General features: G+C 43.3%; 1 protein-coding gene across 5 annotated transcripts in view; it reads right to left on the bottom strand.

The window, feature by feature from the left end:
• Positions 1 to 20,273, bottom strand: part of PRR5L (proline rich 5 like) — a 168,042-nt gene that overhangs the window by 88,148 nt on the left and 59,621 nt on the right. The window contains exons 1-2 of one of the 5 annotated variants that reach the window (XM_035262375.3): positions 589 to 751; positions 81 to 156 (exon numbers count right to left, since the gene is read on the bottom strand). The exons of 2 other annotated variants lie outside the window; for them this stretch is intronic. The gene's annotated coding sequence lies outside the window, so the exon portion shown is untranslated. Of the gene's footprint in view, positions 1 to 80; positions 393 to 588; positions 752 to 20,273 lie in introns of those variants that run through there. 2 more of the 5 variants (XM_035262379.3, XM_035262381.3) reach the window with 2 other exon arrangements.

The raw sequence follows: 20,273 nt of genomic DNA, 5'->3' as shown, positions 1-20,273 counted from the left end.
GTAATTTTCTGCTCAATTCTGCGCGGTTGCTGAGCCTAGGACTCCGGCCCCTCCTGGAGACGCCCCCACCCACCACTCACCTCCTTGGAGTCTCCGGCGTGCATCACCCCAAGCCGCGCACACTCGCCGCTCGCCTCCGCCCCAGACTTCGCGCGCCTAGGAAAAAGTTTCCGGTCTTCCCGAGGAAGTTTTCTCACCGGAGAGAAAGCAGCGACCTGGATGGTTCTCGCCGTCTGCCAGCTCTCCTTCCCTCCCTCCCTCCTCCCCCAGCTCTGCCCTCAGATGGGGTCCCGTCCCGCCTCGGTTCCTCTCAAGCGCAAGTCAACAAACGCTTCGGCTGCGGAGCTCCCAGAGCCGGGCTGTTGACACGTTTCCCTCCTCTCTCATCTTACGGCCTCCTCCTCCTCCTCCTCCTCCTTCTCCTCCCCTCCTCCTCCTCCTCCTCCTCCTCCCACTTTTCCTGTCCCGGGCACCTCACTTTAGTTTCTCTCCAACGGCCCCCATCTCACTTCACCCCATCCCACTCCTCCTCCCCTTCGGTAACTCTCAGCCTGCTGGCGAGAGCGGAGAGGGGGAACCAGCACTTACATCTAGTTCAACAATTTCAGGATATCCAAGCTTTTTGAGTTAAAAAAAAAAAAATGTCAAGAAGGATGCAGCAAGGCAAGGGAGCTCCGTGCTTGCGTTTCTCTCACACAAGAGGAGATCTGCAGCACCCCCTGGCCCCGCTGCCCGGCAGCGGGAAACTGCCAAGCCTAGAGGTGATTCTGAGCTCAATTAAAAGGAGCAGGGCGGAGCTGAATAGAGGACTGGGGCCCGGAACTTTTTTTTTTTTAAGGTATAGTCCCAAGGCCAATGTCAGAAGTTGTTTTAAGTGCATTAATGAAAATACAATGTAAGTGAAATCTTTCCCTTAGGTTTGCAAAATTCTTTTAAAGCTCCCAAACTCACTTTCTAACTGCAGGTCTAATGACCTGGAGGAGGGTCCTTTAGAGTTTGAAACCACAGAAAAACAACAATCCAAAAATTAAAAATAATGTATAATTATTTGCAAAACTGTTAGGGTTTTGTTTGTTTGGTTTGGTTTTGTTTTTTGTTTTTTGCAGGTGTTAAGAATTTAGTGCAGCTGTTTGCAGGACTGACTTGCATCATTTCACCCTATGGTTGAGCAGGAAATACTTTAAAAATGCTGCCCCATCGCACATCACTTGTAGGCTTTGAAACCACAATGACATTTGCTGAAGAAAAAGATGTGTGTGTGTCCTTTTATCTCAACACTGAGCATGATTCATTTTCATTTTTTGATCTGGTCATTTAACCAACACATAAATCTATGGGTTAGGGTTGCTGTGGGGATGGGAGTGGGTTGAGGAAGTTCTGGACATCTCATTTCTCCTGTGATATTAGGTAAAGCTAAAAGATTCTCAACAGAAGCCCTGGAATAATGAAGGACTTTAAATTTCATCCCAGGAATCACAGACAATGAAAGAGACTGGGCATGGGACATATGCCTGGGAAACAAAATCTTTTTTTTTTTTTTAGACAATTTCCCTTCAGTCACTCAGGCTAGAGTGCAGTGGCATGATCTCAGCTCCCTGCAACCTCCACCTCCCTGGGTTCAAGCAATTCTCATGCTTCAGCCTCCTGAGTAGCAGGGATTACAGGCATGCCTGGCTAATTTTTGTATTATTAGTAGAGACAGGGTTTCACCATGTTGGCCAGGCTGGTCTAGAACTCCTGACTTCAAGTGATCCACCTGCCTCAGCCTCCCAAAGAGCTGGGATTACAGGCATAAGCCACTGTGCCTGGCCAGAAACTGATAGGACAATGATCAGGGAGGAGGTTTAATAGAGGCTGGTTTAAGGGATTAAGAGCCAAATAATGAAACCAAAATGGCAAGGTCTATGCAGCAGCTCCTCTTCTCCCATCCTCTGGTTATTAGCAAAGTTACTTAAGTTTGTTGTGCCTCAGTTTACTCATATGAAAATGGGGATAAAAGTAGTAACTATGTCTTAGGGTGGCTATGAGGATTTAATGAATTCATGCAGAGGAAATGCTTAGAATCCCTGCTGGAATTCAAAGGATATTGAGCTATTATTATTCCTATCATTATCCCTAGAGCCTGGGAAGTGGAAAGGGAGCTAGGTCTACCGGGCTGCAGGGAGATCAGTGTGATAACATCCATTCTACATTGCTAACTCTCTCATCTCCTTCAAGTCTTATTTCAATGCAGCCTATCCTATTCCACTTAAAGTTGTAATTCACCCCTCCCTCCCAGTCTCCCTCATTCAACTCTGCTTTTTTTTTTTCTTTAATTTTAAAGAGAGAAACAGGAGAAGGAGAGAGAACGAAACAGCTAACTCTCACACTGAATGAGTGAATCCAGAAAGATGGAATCCAGGAGAGGAAAGCAGCATCCACACTGAGTGGAAGGGAACTGAGAGAGAGACAGAGTTTAGGAGGGGAAGACAGGCTTCCACGAGAGAGTGTGGAAGGGGACTCCAGAGGGAAAATCCATGATAGAGAAAAACAGCATCCACGAAGCTGTTTTTGTTTGTGGAAGGGGATTCAAACATGGAGTCCCAACTCTGCTCTTTTTTAAAAAAAATACAGCATCTATCACCGCGTAATATATTGTATGGTTTACTTTAAGAAAAAAATATATTATCTCTCTCTTACCATCACCTCCTACTTTCAGGGTAGAACATCAGCTCTACAAGGGATTGCTTTAATGAAACAAATCCAATTTTCAAAATTCACTAATATTGCCCAAGTTCCTAAAATAGTGTCTGGCACATAGTATGTACTCAGCAAATGCCATAGAAATGAACTCATTTAGAAAATGCTGTACTGATTGCCTATGGTGGGCAGGGCATTGTGCAATAAGAAAAAAAGTTAATCATGAGGCCTATCCAAAGATAAAAGAGGCTCCTCTGGAAGAAGTGTTCTTCCTGGTAAAGGGAAACATGTATAATATAGGAGGATGCCATAAAAAAGTATTGAAGGACTGAAAGGGAAGTTTAAGAGGTTAAAGTCTTTTCTAACTCTAAGAGTTTTTCATTTTTTAAGCAGATTTTTTTCCCTTTCTTCCTTTCTTTCTTTTTCTTTCTTTCTTTTCTTGCTTTCTTTCTTTCTTCTTTTCTTGCTTTCTTTCTTTCTTTCCTTCCTTCTTTCTTTCTCTTTTTTTGAAACAGGTTCTTGATCTCTCACCTAAGCTAGACTGCAGTGCCTTAATCACAGCTCACATAACCTCAAACTTCTGGGCTCAACTGATCCTTCGCCATGGCCTCCCAAAGCACTGGGATTACAGCCACCACGCCAAGCCAGAATTTTCTTAAGATGAGCAGTAGTCAATATTTCCATGTAAATCAGAGCTTCTCTCTAAGGAATATTAATGCCAATATATGATGCTTGTCACCACCCAAATTCTAACCAACGTTCTACCTAAATGTCAATGTGACATTGCCTTTTCTTATTAGGAAACAGAATCTGCATAGGAAAAACCAGTGTTGATCATTCTATTTAAACATTAATTTGTGAGGGAAAATCCTAGGTCTTTATTAGATACATACACAGCTTGCCTGTCCACAGCCTCTGAAATGGAAGTTAGTCCAATCAAGGCTCCTGTTGGAAGAGGAACCCTTAGCCAGCTACCTTTAAGACTAAGGGTGGGCACCTAACCCAGGTGCATCCAATACATAGATTTGTCCTGTGACAAATTCTGGCCCCAAAAAGTGCACTTCACCAGTAGGATTACATTCAGGAATGTGAACACACACACACACACACACACATACACACAACTAGTATACAGAGCAAAAGCTGAAGTTTGTGACTTTATCTGAACTCCAGATTCTGGAAGTTGCAGAATGGCGCTCTGTGGGCCCGTTAAATGTTATATTTTAGATTGCATTGTTTGAACCTCAGGAGGTCAACATTGTTTGAATTACTTGCCAATATTTTCAGATCAGAAAACACCATGCAAATATACAGATTTTTTCAGTTTGCCTTGAAAAACCTAGGGGACCTGGCATTATTCTTGCTGCAAACCTGCACTCCACAATTGGCTAGTTCTGCAGTGCATTTTCTCCCTTTTAGGGAGAACGTGCAGTTTCCAGTTAGCCACAATCCCAGCCACTCCGTGCTTCTCTTGTTCCCAGCCTGATCACCCATTTTCCTGCTACTCTGAATGCAGCTTGCAAGGGATGCGGACACATAGTTAGAAGGTGCCAGAGGTAGGAGCAACCAGAAATTATGCAATTGAATGACACAGGTTCAAACCATTTTACAAACAAAACCTTGCTTGGAACCACATAATGTGAACACCACCACTCATCTTTTTTTGAGATGGAGTCTCACTCTGTTGCCCAGGCTGGAGTGCAGTGGCAGGATCTCAGCTCACTGCAACCTCTGCCTCCTGAGCTCAAGCAATTCTCTGGCCTCAGCATCCCAAGTAGCTGGGATAATAGGCACGTGCCACCATGCCTGGTATATTTTTAGTATGGACCGGGGTTTCACCATGTTGGCTGGGCTGGTCTCAAACTCTTGACCTCAGGTGATCCATCCACCTCGGCCTCCCAAAGTGCTAAGATTACAGGCCTGAGCCACTGCTCCCAGCTCACATTATCGCATTTAATGTCTTAGGGGTCTGATACACACAAATGTCTGCCAAGTTTAGGTGTTTAAAGTCTGATCTCTTTCCACGATAACCCAAAGATCTCATACTATGATCTGAAAGTATTTCAATAAAGAAAAACGTATATCCTTCCACAAGTTTTCTCCTTTTGTAGATGGAAAAAAGGAGACCCTGAAAATCCAAGATCCTTTGTTAATGCTTAGCACAGCTTGTCAGGGACACAGGGAGGTCTCCCAGCCACATGTAACATAAAAACACACAGTTTTTCAGGTCTTCAGAGCTCAGATAATAAAATGAGTTAATGTAGTTACTCATGATAAATAGCAATCTAGATATAAAACTTGCATAAGCACTCAATATACCACCACAGCACTGTACTATCCATAAAAATGGGACCATTTGAGGAATATGCTCAGCATCTGATCTAACACCAGGGTGTAAAATCAGTGACCTTTGGTACAGCATGGAGATTTAGCACACAAATGATAAAAGCTTGCCCTCCTTCTGCCTTCATTGTGACTTCCACAGTAAAAAATGGAGAACCTCGAAGTTGGCTTTTTGGAAGAATTTTGGATGACATAAACAAAATAAGTATTTGGGTCCCTTTCATCCTTTTCTTGTTAGCAATGGGGTATTTCTGGTATGCTGGTATTTACCATCTTTTTTGTCTTTTGGTATTGGGGAGTGTCTGCCCCTCCATTCTAAAGTGGCTGGTAGTGAATTAAATCTGCCGGTTGAGAATAATTTGAATAAGCAAATCTTAACAGGGAAAAAAGAAATTTGGTGGTCCTACTTAATTTTTTCTTGGGTAACTTTCAAGGATTTCAGGTATTCCTTCCCACAATCCTAAGTCAGTTGGTTGGTTGACTACTGGCTGGTCACTTATCGGTGTCAAGTAACAGGGATGCAACAGTGAACAAGAAGGACCAGATTTCTACCACCAATGAGCAGGAGACAAACATTCCACACGGAAACAAATGCATAAAGGAGATCATCTCAAGTATTGATATGTGCTCTGATGAGGGTAAGCTAGAGTACTAGAGTGACTAGAAAGAAGAGAAATGCTTTACATAGGGTCATCCAGGATGATTTTCCATAAAAGATAATTTTAAAATGGAGACTTAAGTGATAAAAAGAGGCATCTATGCAGGCAGAAGAAGAAAGTTGCAAACAGAAGAAACAGTCAGTACAGGAGCCCTGAATCAGGAAGAAGTGTGGCAAGGCAGAGGGGAGAAAGGAAGCCGCCATGGTTGAAGGCAACGGGTGGGGAGGCAGACAAGATGAAATCTAAGCAACAGAGCAAGGTCGTGGTAAGGAGTTGGTCACAGTGGGAAGTCACCACTGCCATGATCAAACATGCTGACATTGTATTACCCAATTCATTTCTTAGAAGGCCTTTTGCATCAATGGAAGCAGTGGAAGATACTCCATTGCATACAATCCCTCTCTGCACCTTAAGACAGAATTAAATGGGAAACATCCCAAATAAAAACTGAGTTCTAGGCCGGGCACAGTGGCTCACACCTGTAATCCCAGCACTTTGGGAGGCCGAGGCAGGTGGATAACCTGAGGTCAGGAGTTCCGGTCTGACCAACATGGTGAAACTACATCTCTACTAAAAATACAAAAAAAAGGTAACCTTAACCGTGTGTGGTGGCAGGAGTCTGTAGTCCCAGCTACTTGGGAGGCTGAGGCAGGAGAATCACTTGAACCTGGGAGGCAGAGGTTGCAGTGAGCTGAGATTGTGCCACTGCACTCCAGCCTGGATGACAGAGTGAGACTCTACAACAACAACAACAAAAAAAAATCACAGAGTTATCCAAAAAAAGAGTTTTTCATCTTTCTTGGTGATTGTGATGCCTTTTGGAGAGCTGCCAAGACCATGCTGCCTTTTCCAGGAACCAACACATACCTCAGACTCTGCAAAATGGGGCGGCGGATTGTCCTAGACCTGTATCAGGCGACTGGTCCCAGGACTTGGCACCTGACACATGAGCAGATGAAATGTGCCAATCAAAGTGTCCTTTGGAATTCAAACTAAGGGGCCCACATGGCATATAAGACAACTGGTCTCCTAGCTTCATCCTCCCCCAGCAGCAGCTGGCTTCATGTGATCTCGGTTTCCGCGCAACACTCAATCTCAGCATCACTGTCTGCACTGCAGTCATCAGGACTGGCCCCCTTATGCCCTGTATCCTTGTTTCTGCCCATCAGTCCAAAGATCAGGGCCCAAGGTTCTCTTAGTCACCCCAGATTGTCATCACCACGTTCTTTCTTCCATCCCATTCTGACCTGTCTTCCAGCCCTTCCTCATTCCTAATCCTTTTGTGTGCTCTGAAACCCATAGTCCATCACCAGCAAAATCCCCTACACTTCACTTCTTTTCTGAACATTCCCTTTGCCTTTATGCCCTAACTCAGTGGTTCTCAAGCATTTTTATCAGGACTCTCTTTAAAATAATTGGGGATCCCCAGAGCTTTGATTTGTGTGGGTAATATCTATCAATACTTATTGTATTTGAAATTAAAAATTAAAATTAATGTATTCGGTTTAAAATAATAATAAAACCATCACATATTTTACAGAAATTAACTATATTTTCTAAAACGAAAAAAGGTACTGAAAGAATGGTATTGTTTTACATTTCTGAAAATCTCTTTAATGCCTGGCTTAATAGAAGACAGTTTAATTCTTCTACCGACTTCTGCATTCAATCTGTTGCATTATCACACATCACGCAGACTCCGGAAATGCCACTATAGACTTAGGACAGAATGAGGGTAATAAGGTGAATAATATCTTAGTTTTCCATGAAAATGGGTTCGAGCTGTGGATCTCTGCCAGGTCTTGGAGACTCCCTGAGGGTCCCTGAACCACACTTTGAGAATCACTGTTCAAAGTAAACTCTGCTCTTCCACTGAGGCCCTGAAAATCCTCTCAAATGATGGTAGTTTTTCTCCCACACTCATGGCATAAATGGACTTTGAGGTAGAGTCATTGTTTTCCTTGGTTTTTGTGCCACTTCCAGACCACAATCCCTCCCTAAAAATCCCCATCAAGCCATTAGACTATTCCACTCACTATCCCCTGCCCCTGTAGTGGTCATTACAGATTCCTGGGTTATCTCCCGCTTGCATCAAAACTTTCAGACCTGGTTTATGATCAGTCTCCTAGATGTTGCTCTTGTCATAATTCTCCATGATTTCAGTATCCATAGAAATAATTGTTCCAATGTCCCAGAAGCTCAGATCCTTGACCTCTGCCCTAGAGACCTACCACTCTACCACTTACTGTCACAGTCAGGCTTGACGTTGTCATTTGCTACTTACACCCACTCCCATTCTCTAACCACCACCTCCCAACTTTCAGGGTCATTCCCTCTGGTGCCTGGCTTCCAAAATCTTCAACTCCCCTGAGTTATACTATCTTGACCCATGGCTGCTTGTCCTCAAGTTCTCACTTCCCTCCTCACCCAGGTTAGATTCACTTATCATATTATCTTCCTCACATACACCCTGGACTCACTTACCCCTTTGTTTACCTCATACACTTCATAGTATTTGCTTAGAGAGAGAGAAAACAGCAGAGAGTGAGAGAGAGAAAACAACAGAGTGAGAGAGAGAGAAAGAGAGAGAGAGACAGCAACAGAGAGAGAGAGAGAGAGAGAGAGAGAGAGAGAGAGAGAGAGAGAGAGAAAGTTCTCTAGTCCCAGCACCCATGAAGCCTGGTTTGGGTTTGTTTCTATGAGACGCCCATTTTATTTGAGATAGTGGGGTCCAGGGTCCAGGTAAAGTCGTCCTTTGAAACCCAAATGTCTTGATCAGAACAGTCAGTCATCCCCTCTAGTATAAGCCAAACCTTAGAGTCAATCAATGTTTCTTTGTGGGGAAAAGGCTAAGGTTTGGACTGAGACCTGGCAGTACCATTTAAAGACAGTTCTGTTTGAAGGCGGTGAGAGTCCCAGTTGCAGACGCTACCTGTTTCTCAGGGATTCTGTGAGGCCTAAATGAGGTTTATGAGAGCTATGTGAAATACTTGGCATAATGCTTGGTACACCGCAATACATGTTTTAGTAACAAAAGAAAGATAATTAGATACCATATTTAAAATAAGAGATCTTTGTGTGTTATTGGCCAACCATTAGGTTTGTTTTTCAGCATAAATAATCTCAATACTTTTATGTCAAAGCCTCGTAGTTTATTCTATTTCCAATTTGATGAACATATGTTTTCGCCTTTATTTATATTCTGATGTGTGTTACTGCATGCTGTTGAATATAAATGGGACCTCAGTAAGTGGTATGGAATATGGAAATACAGTGGCAATCTTAAAAGTAAAGCATGACAGGCTGGGCATGGTGCCTCACGCCTGTAATCCCAGCACTTTGGGAGGAAGAGGCAGGCGGACCACCTGAGGTCAAGATTTCGAAACCAGCCTGACCAACATGGAGAAACCCCGTCTCTACTAAAAACACAAAAATTAGATGGGGCTGGGTGCAGTGGCTCACGCCTGTAATCCCAGCACTTTGGGAGGCCGAGGCGGGTGGATCCCGAGGTCAAGAGATCGAGACCATCCTGGTCAACATGGTAAAACCCCATCTCTACTAAAAATACAAAAAATTAGCTGGGCATGGTGGTACATGCCTGTAATCCCAGCTACTAAGAAGGCTGAGGCAGGAGAATTGCCTGAACCCAAGAGGCAGAGGTTGCGGTGAGCCGAGATCGCGCCATTGCACTCCAGCCTGGGTAACAAGAGCGAAACTCCGTCTCAAAAAAAAAATTAGCTGGACATGGTGGCACATGCCTGTAATCCCAGCTACTCAGGAGGCTGAGGCAGGAGAATTGCTTAAATTGAATCCAGGAGGTGGAGGTTGCAGTGAGATGAGATTGTGCCATTGCACTCCAGCCTGGGCAACAAGAGCAAAACTCCATCTCAAAAAAAATGTAAAGCATGACATTTACACCCTTCCCACTTCAGAAACAGATAAATCAAGGTAATGAACATAGCCACATGAATATGACATAAATAATGACATAAGTCAGTAGTCTGCATTGGATGTATAGAAAGGCAAATGGAATAAGCAAAAATTTGTGTATGCTTATTCATTCCTGTCTGTGGGAGAAGGGAGGAAAAGGGAAGGAAGGGAGGGGAAAGGAAGGGGAGAAAGAAGAAAGGAGTTTTTGTTTTGTTTTTGTTTTGAGACGGAGTCTTGCTCTGTCACCAGGCTGGAATGCAGTGGCACAATTTCGGCTCACTGCAGCTTCACCTCCCTGATTCAAGCGATTCTCCTGCCCCAGCCTCCCAAGTAGCTGGGACTACAGGCACCCACCTCCACGCCCAGCTAATTTTTGTATTCTTAGTAGCGACAAGGTTTCACCATGTTGACCAGGATGGCCTCAATCTCTTGACCTCACGATCCGCCTGCCTCGGCCTCCCAAAGTGCTGGGATTACAGGTATGAGCCCCAGCCAGGAGAGAAGAGTTCTAAACTCTACTGTGAAAGAATTCTGTCCAGAATAGTTTATCTAGCCTATTCAAGACACCTAATCAAAAATTCCTTAAAGCAATCTCGGCCCCTTTCCTCAGAGTCAAAACCCACTGTACAACCCTCTAACCACTAATTTAGTGTCCTAGGCACCATAATATACTCACAAGGCACATCCCATACAAAGTAAGCTTTGGGGGATTAACTCATGCTACTAGATTCCCCAGAAAGTGATGTATAAACTAGAATACCAATTAATCAGTAATTTGGTTTCTAGGACTTTCGGCCTAGAATCACATTTATAAATTATCTCTTTAGGCAAAAGAGATGTCATTAATAGGAAATGTATTTGTTTTCCATTTTAATCTAAATCTTCCTTGGCAAGACAGAATTTGCATTATACTTTAAGCCCGGCATATGCCTCCCTCTTCCTCCCTTCTTCTTTTTTTTTTTTGAGACCGAGTTTCACTCTTGTGACCCAGGCTGGAGTGCAATGGCGCGATCTCGGCTCACCGCAACCTCCACCTCCTGGGTTCAGGCAAGTCTCCTGCCTCAGCCTCCCGAGTAGCTGGGATTACAGGCACGCACCACCATGCCCAGCTAATTTTTTGTATCTTTAGTAGAGACGGGGGTCTCACCATGTTGACCAAGATGGTCTCGATCTCTTGACCTCATGATCCACCTGCCTCGGCCTCCCAAAGTGCTGGGATTACAGGCGTGAGCCACTGCTTCCTCCCTTCTTGTTCTCTCTCTCCGTCTCTCTCATGCATCCACAAACACAAATATGGAATTGATAAAAACAAAAAATCATAACTGACATTAATATTAATTGCAGATGTACAATGTGCTAACACTGTATGACATACTTTGCAAGCAGTGGCTCACTTACTCCCCAGACAACACTAGGAAAGAGGTGCTATTATTATCCCAATTTTTTTTTTTTTTTTTTTTGAGATGGAGTCTTACTCTGTCACCCAGGCTGGAGTGCAATGGCGTGGTCTCATCTCACTGTAACCTCTGCCTCCTGAGTTAAGCAATTCTCCCACCTTAGTCTCTTGAGTAGCTGGGACTACAGGGGTACCACCTGACTGATTTTTGAATTTTTAGTAGAAATGGGGTTTCACTATGTTGGCCAGGCTGGTCTTGAACTCCTGCTCTCAGGTGATCTCCCCGCCTTGACCTCTCAAAGTTCTGGGATCATAGGTGTGAGCCACTGTGCCTGGCCTCTTATCACCAGATGAGGAAGTTGAGATTAAAAGAAATACCTTAGTCATTTCCTAAGGTCCCACAGCTTGTCAGAGGCAGAAATAACTACAAATTATACAGTTTTATTTCCCATTGTAAGTTATTCAGTCATCTTGACCTCCCAATTTAGGAAGAGGAAGTTGCAAAACTGTTTGGGGAAGATAAATATTCTCATCCAAACTACTCACTGCAGGGAGGTTTTCTGCTGGATGTGAGAAATTACAATTCTGCAGGAGCAGAAAGTGAACAGAGCAAAGATGTCCCCTTGCAGCACCTGTACCTCGCAGTGCACGAATGTCTCACTCAGTGAAGGTGAGCCATGCCAGCCAAGCGGATGGCTGCCCTTCACAAATAACTGTTCTTTCTCCAGCATTAACTGGGGGACAGGTCTAGTCTGACAGTAACACAGACTGGCCCATAACTCAACATCTGCTTCACTTCTCCTCCTAAATATCATACTTGTGTTACCAGAGGTTTGGTGTTTCAACCTGGCTTTCATTGATGAAGTCTGGCTTAGCTCTCCTAGATGGGCATTTCTGAAACTGTTCCCCAAGAAGGGGAAGGTGTAACATCATGAAGCGTTGCTAGTGTTGCTGGAGAAACGTTCCTTAGTCTAGTAACTTTTGGAAATACTGCAGCAATACAGTAAAATGCATTCGTATATTAAGAACTTGGAGGTGGTCTTTAGAAAAAAAATTCAATAACTTCATTTCATTTCATGGAATACTATTAACAGCTTACGGGAATAATATTCTGCAGGACATAACTGGGAAATGCAGTCCTAGACAAAAGAATTCCCTGTCAGTCAAACTTGCTTTGAAAGGGCCTGAGACTGCATAAGATGAGGGGAAACCTTAATTGAGTCTACTCAATAGACTCTGCTTTTGGCTTTTTAATTTCTTGGATGACTGGTCTGCTGATAGTCTCCCAAATTTACAGAGGAAAAAAAAAAAGCCCTGCTTCAGTTTCCACTGCAGAAAGAAACAAAGCAAGTAACCTTGAACAATCATTCCCCCTGTCCTGCCTAAGTGCTTCATCATAAGAACCGGCTACCTCCTTCACGGAAGGGATGATGAGACCTAACAGATATGATCTAAGGACATTTGATAGGAAATCAGCATGACCAGCCATTATTTACTCAGTGCACATTAAGTACCAGGCCCAGACTAAGCCCTCACGAGACAATAACTCGTTTCATCCTTACAGCCGCCTGTGATGCATGGATCACTGAACGGTCCATTGGGAAACACCTAGAACTTCACACAGTGCCTCCTCCACTGAGCAGCCACTCAATAAATGTTACCTAGAGGAAGGAAGGGAGAGAGGAAAGGAGGGAGAAAGGAAACAAATTAACATTTAGAGATGTCAAATTGCCCAACGGTCACACCTCTAGCAAGCAGGAGAATCAGGACTCAAACACAGGCGAGCTAAGCCCTTTCATTCCTGGGCAAACTGCCAAGCTTCCTGCCCACTAACACATTGCCAGCCTCTAGGAGCTGGCTTGAGGCTCTGGGCACACTTGCTCAGGACGTTAGCTTTGGGCAGCTTGTAGCTTGCATGATCAAAACCCGCTGTATTTATATGGCACTTTTTTTGAGTTTATAATAATGCAATAGGTAAAATGTATTGAGCACTTACTAAGCACCAGGCACTACTCTAAGAACTTTACAAAGCTCATCCTTCATGACCATCCTAAGAAATGAGTGCAAGTATAACCTACCTTACACTGAGGAGTAGAGAGGTGAGGTGACCTAACCTCTAATTAAGTGGTAGAGTCCGGATTTAAACTGAGGCAATTTGATCCCCAAATCTCTTCATTTAACCTCTTTACTAAATTCATTTCTTCTATCTAATGACAGACCTCATGAGAGAAGGAAAGGACAAAGGCGAGTACCTTCCACAGTTGGATAATTAAATATATGTATTAATTTAACATCCAAAAATGTTTACTATGCATAGCTCTCAGCACATCACAAGTATCAGCTCATTAATTCCCCTAAAACATGAAACAACACTATGAGGCCAGTGCAATTATTATTATTTTCATTTCACAGATGAGGAAACTGAAGCACAGAGTGTTAAGTAACTGCCCAAAGTCACACAGCAAATGGCAGAGCTGAAATTCAAACCAGGACATTCTGCCCCAACGACTCTGTGGGTTTAACCACCACAGAGTGCAGCCTGACAAGAACATGCAGGTGTCTTATTTAAAAGTGAAGTCCCTTCCCAAGACCAGTGGCTAAAAATGGTCTCTCAGAGGAAGGCAGAGCCATCTGTAGACCTGGAAGTTAAGCAGGGCCACGGAGCTTGAATGACTTAATCACTGTTCAATTTAGATTTCCTGGCTGAAAGGATTCCTGTTCATCCTACTGGAAATTAATAGCCAATTGTTTCTTTGCATTCTTGTGGGAGGGGTAGGCCATTTTCCTCTGGTCCAGCTGTTTCTGGAAGAGTAAGTGCTCCGCCTGTGTCAGGCAGGTACAGAAACACTGATAGGTAAAGGGGACCAGATCCCTTTGTCAAGTGAGCTTGGCAGAGACAGTCGATGCCTGCCTGCGTATTCTACTGGTCTAGGAGCTGGGACCCTTCCTCCTCTCCTTGCAGGAAACCTGCTCGGGAGTCGATTCCTCTCTCATAGGCAGGTCAGGAGGAAGGGGAAAAGAAAAGACAAGAGTCAGGGCATTTGTTATCAGAAGGGGCAAAAGAGCTTCTAAGGAAGCGGTGAGGAGCATAACCGCAGCATCTGCAGAAAAGGCATTGAGCTATTAACAGTGAATTCTGCTTAGTGCAGTCAATCTGTCCCCAGCTAATCTGGAAAGAAAGACATGAGCTCCCAGACGTCAGGAAGTGATGTCTGCCCTCACACTTCAAAAGCACTCCCGGAATATATTTTAAATAACTTGTAGCGTGAATGTAAGTTAACAGCACCACAAAGAAGTGGGCTTAACTTTTCTCCTGGTCCGTAAACATTTGCCTCCTTTTTCTGTCTTCTGGTGTGATGCAAAGAATGGTGTGTGAAGTCTTGACCACAGCCTCATTCCCGGCCACTCTTTCCCCTCACCTAACCCTCCACCCAGGGACATTGAGATGCCTGTGGTCTGGGAAAGGCAGTAGTTACTGCATATAGGTCGAGGGTACAGAGACAAACCAGGCTCAGGCCTGGTCCAGTGACATAGCCATGTGAACCTGGGTGCATGATTTAAAATCTCTGGGCTTGGAACACCTCATCTTTTTCTCCCCCTTCGAAATGCCCACTTTCCCCTGCAGGAGCCAGGTCAAAGGGCTGCCCTGCTCCTGCATCCTAGGCAGGCTGCCCGAGCACTCAGCACACAACACCCCCCAGCCCCTACCCCAGGAAGCATTTGCCTCCTCTTGTTACAGTGATCAATTTACCTGTCACCACTCACAAATTAAAAAATCAGTGACAGCACATTATTTATCTCTGAATCCCCAATATCTAAGCAATGCCTGGGATATAACAGAGAATCCGTAAGACCTTTTATGGAAGGAAAGAAGAAGAGTGGAAATGAAGAAGGAAAGATGGGTGGAGAGAAAAAGGGAGGCCAGACATAATTGATTATTACCCTTTTAAACAGCAGGCAGGGTGTGAGAAGTGCTAGAAAAACATTCTTTCCCCAATATGTCCATTATACTCGCCCAGTGTCTCAAACCTCCTTTTTTGGAGATTTGTTCCTGGGATAAAGATACTGTCTCCAGTTCTCCTTGTCATTTCCTCCTCACCCCCACCCCCCGCTATCACACCCCTCCCCCACCCCACAAGAGTGGTATCAATAGCTAAGCACCTTAGCATTCACTTGCAAGATGGATTTGTTTAAAGACAAGTGGGGAAAAGGCACGTCAGCACTTTGGTGCTAAAAGTGGACAAAAGGGGCCCCAAAAAGGGAAGGGAGGGATCCGTTTCAGTGAGTCAGAGTCATAAGAATGAGCATGCGATTCCCATACCCACCCTGCCCTGCCCTCCTATCGGAGCATTCTCCCTTGCCTACATCACTGGAGCAAGATCTCTTTTCAGAGCTGGTGGCTGGTTCGCCTGTGGAAGGCAGGAATCTCTGGTGACTGCCTGCTGCTTCTGTCCGTGCTGACAGACAGAATGTCTTTTTTTTTTTTTTCGTCTTTTATGTACTCATTATTACTTCAACCCCGTGACTTTGAACTTGGTAGAGGAAAAGACTCTACTAGCATCCCCCAAACTGAAAGGGCCCTCAGAGGTCACTTTATCCAATTCTGCCTCATGCTGGAATTGTCTGTAGCACCTCTCCCAAACCCCTCGAGGGAAGAGAGGCTAGAGATGTCTTTTTAACAGCCATTCCATTTTAGAAAATTCCAAGGGCTAGATACAACCTAGAACCTACTGCTCTAAAACTTACACAAAGGAGAAAAGTAAAAACAAGTGACTCGTGTTAGGTCACACTTGGGAAAATTCTGCAGAAGTCCAAGGATAATGAAAAACTTTGTCTCTCTGCCTCATTTTTTTCAGTAGGCATTGATTTACCCACATAAATGAGTAAGTAGAAACAAACACACTGTCGTCTGATCACACTTCCACAATGATTTCTTTCCTCTAGTAGAAACAGTGAATACCTGGAGATCAGTGACTGTCGAACCTTTTGAACTCAGTACCCCTTTAAAGTCTTAGAAACTATTTTGAGCCTTAAAGTTGTTTTTTTTTTTTTTGAGACGGAGTTTCACTCTTGTTACCCAGGCTGGAGTGCAATGGCGCGATCTCGGCTCACCGCAACCTCCGCCTCCTGGGTTCAGGCAATTCTCCTGTCTCAGCCTCCTGAGTAGCTGGGATTACAGGCACGCGCCACCATGCCCAGCTAATTTTTTGTATATTTAGTAGAGACGGAGTTTCACCATGTTGACAAGGATGGTCTCGATTTCTTGACCTCATGATCCACCTGCCTCGGCCTCCCAAAAGTCTTTTGTTTTTACAAGTTATATCTGTTAGTATTTAACATGTTAGAAATTAAAGCTGAGAAAATCCTTGGTTATTTATTAATCAATTTAAAGATAATTTTAAAAGCCATTACAAATTAACATAAGTAACAAATGTTAATGTTTGCTATGCATAGCTCTCAGCACATCATAAGTATCAACTCGTTAATTCTCCTAAAACACGTAACAACACTACGAGGCCAGTGCAATTATTATTATTTCCATTTCACATATTTGGAAACTGAAGCTATATTTTCCAAAAGTACATATAGCAAGAAAAGTGGCTTGGTTTTTCCTTTCTGCAAATCTCTTGAATGCCCAGCATAAGAGATCTGGATTCTCATATCTACTCTGCACTCAATCTCTTGCAATACCAATGCCATGCCACCTCTGGAACACTCTACTGTATAATTGTGTGAAAATGAGAGTGGAAAAGGCAAATAATATATTCATCTTATTATTGTTGTTAAAATAGTTTTGAGCTCATGGACCTCCTGAAAGAATCTCAAGCAACTAAGATGAGTTACCTGTGTGGGGACCAGGGCAAAGTGAAAATACTGTTTCTTGTCCAAAAGTTATAAAGAACTTCAAGACAGCCACAGCAGAACATGGAACTGAGCTCCAAGCGTGGGGCCCTGTGTGACTTCACAGTTCCTGCAGGCAACTCAGGAGTCTCTGACCACATGTTGAGAACTGCTGCTGTAGAGGTATACATGCTTCTTGAATCAAATGAGTGGCTTAAGACAATTAAGGTACACCAGGGTGATATCAAGTTAGAAGTGTGTGCATGCACGTATGTTTGAGCTGCTGGATCACCGGGTACAAATGTTCTTGAGTAATAACATATACCTAACAAGATAAAAACTTATACAGATTTTTCCCCCGGGTTTATATCACAAAACCTTCTTCTCTTATTCAGCTGATTATTCCACACTGACCCTAGATACACACACATACACACACACACACACACACACCCCTTGAGCTGATGGGTTGCATGCACATGTGAGTGTTACATGTGTGATAGGTCACACATACCCCTTTGTGTTCCAAATGGCTGCACACCAGATAGTCAGATATTTGTCATGGTTTCCTGTTTGGGGTTTTTATTGGGTTACAGGCTTTGATCAGCAAAACTGATATCTACAGTACCCATTTTCCTGTTTGGTACCTTACACACAGTAGGCACTCTAAGCATTTGCTGAGTTGTGTTTTATAACTCCAGTGGTTAGAGAAAATCGTGTTTATTAAATGCTGTTAGCAACTGATAGTTGGCACATAGCTACCCAGTTTGATCCTCCTTCCTGAGAACTCGACACTTAGGGAGGTCACCATCCCACTAATAATAGGCAGATCTGTCCAAAGAAGAAAGAACAGTATGTCATTGTCATTCCACTAGAAACAAGGTAGAAATATTTCATGATTCTCCTGAGATTTGGGCATGAATTTAGCTAATAAAGAAAATATGCTTTCTGGTGTGTGTGTGTGTGTGTGTGTGTGTGTGTGTGTCAGAGTCTTACTCTGTTGCCCAGGCTGGAGTGCAGTGGCAAGATCTCAGCTCACTGCAACCTCTGCCTCCCAGGCTCAAGCAATTCTTTTGTCTCAGACTTCCTAGTAGCTGGGACTACAGGCGCGCAGCACCATGCCCAGCTAATTTTTGTATTTTTAGTAGAGATAGGGTTTTACCATGTTGGCCCTCGAACTCCTGATCTCAGGTGATCCACCCACCTCAGCCTCCCGAAGTGCGGGATTATAGGATTACAGGCATGAGCCACTGCACTCAGTCAGGCTTCTTAAGTATTTAAAACAATGCCCTATAGTTTCTGTTACAGAACAGTCTGGATTTATCCCCTCTCTGTTTCTGTTAGTGTCTTCATGGCATCTGCTCTGGAATTGTATGTCTCTATCTTATCTGTAGTTTTCTATGTTTTAATGAAAGTGTTACACTAATTGCTGACATCTTTGCACCATTATTGTCAACATTTGATTGCAACCATTTATGTCTTCCCAAAGAACACCAGAATAAAATGATAATATGTTAAAAAATATAAATAAAAAACAATGCCCTAGACTCCTAGTAACAAATTAATCCATTTCAAAGAATGGCATACACATGTATAAATATAATGCAGACTCTCTTACAATTCTGGTCAAATCACCTCTCTCTGCAACATTGAAGAAAGTGACTGTGGCCTCTCTCCCACACTAAGACAAAATCTTACAATAAGAGGATTAATCCTTCACCTACAATGGCAGAACATCCTTCTATTCTCATTAGAAGTTAATACTGCTCCAAGTACAAAGGACCTCTGGATCTTTAGTTCAAATCTGCCACTTACAGATAAGGAAACTGAGGCTCAGAGACATGAAGTGACTTATTAGTCCAAAATCAAACACTGGAATCCAAACCCAGTTCTCCTAACATTAGATAATGGACTATCCAACCACAGGAATGTGGGCCTGCAGGTCATTGTGGGTCCAGGATTACTAAAAATCCAAGCACTGATGTACCAGGGATCATCAAAAAGTAAAACGCAAAACATCTCCAAATCTAGCCAGATACCAAAGCCCTTAACCAATGCCCTGAGCACTATCCCCTTCCAGATGTATGAAGTATCCTCCCTTCCTCTTCAGCATCTTCAACCTCTTCGCTTTTGCCAGACCTTTTTCTTACTTCCAGTGTGTATTTATCACCTTGAGAGGGGGGGAAACACCCTCTACATGGCTGACTACTCCTTGTAGTTGTAATTCTATTTCTTTCCTGCCAGTTACTGCCAAATTCTTGGAAGTTATATATAGGCGTACCTTGGCAATATCGCAGGTTTGGTTCCAGACCGTAGCAATAAAGTGAGTAATAATATCACAATAAAGTGAGTCACACAAATTGTTGGGTTCCCTGGTGCATATAAAAGTTATGTTTATACTACACTAGAGTCTATTACTGCACAGCGCAATAGCATTGTGCCTTCAAAAAGTACATACTTTAAAAATACTTTATGGCTAAAAAATGTTGATCATCTGAGCCTTCAGTGAGTAGTAGTCTTTTTTGCTGGTGGAGGGTCTTCCCTCAATGTTGATGGCTGCTGACAGATCAGGATGGTGGGTGCTGAAGGTTAGGGTGGCTGTGGGAATTCTTAAAATAAGACAATCATGAAGTTAGCCTCATCAATTAACTTTTCCATTCACAAGAGACAGCTGATGGCATTTTACTCTGGGTGGGATTTCTTTCAAAATTGGGGTCAGTCCTCTTAAACCCTGCCACTCCTTTACCAACTAAATGTATGTCATATTCTAAATCTTTGTTGTTATTTTAACAGTGTTCACAGCATCTTCGTCAGGAGGAGGTTCTATCTCAAGAAACCACTGTCTTTGCTCATCCATAGGAAGCAACTCCTCATCTCTTCAAGTTTTTCTTATGAGCTTGCAGGAATTCAGTCACATCTTTGGGCTCCACTTCTAATTCTAGTTCTCTTGCTATTTCTACCACATCTGCAATGACTTCCTTCACTGAAGTCTTAGCCTCTCAGAGTCACTCATGAGGGTTGAAATAAACTTCTTCTAAACACCTGTTAATACTGAGGTTTCAGCTTCCTCCCATGAATCACAAATGTTCTTAATGGCATTTGAAATGGTGAACCCTTTTCAGAAAGTTTTCAACTGACTTTGCTCAGATCCATCAGAGGAATCACTATCTACGGCAGCTTTGGCCTTACAATACGTATTTCTTAAATAATAAGACTTAAAAATCTAAATTACTCCTTGATCCCTGCAGAATGGATAAGCAGGCATAAAAACATTAATGTCCTTATGCATCTTCATGACAACTCCTGGGTGACTAGGTGCATTGTCAATGAGCAGTAATGTTTTTAAAGGTATCTTTTTTTTTTTCTGAATACTAGCTCAACAGTGGGCTTAAAATATTCAGTATAACATGCTATAAACAGATGTG

The sequence above is a fragment of the Callithrix jacchus genome, chromosome 10, assembly GCF_049354715.1.
Source record: "Callithrix jacchus isolate 240 chromosome 10, calJac240_pri, whole genome shotgun sequence".
Classification (NCBI taxonomy): domain Eukaryota; kingdom Metazoa; phylum Chordata; class Mammalia; order Primates; family Cebidae; genus Callithrix; species Callithrix jacchus.
This window is presented reverse-complemented; position numbering and strand designations above follow the sequence as displayed.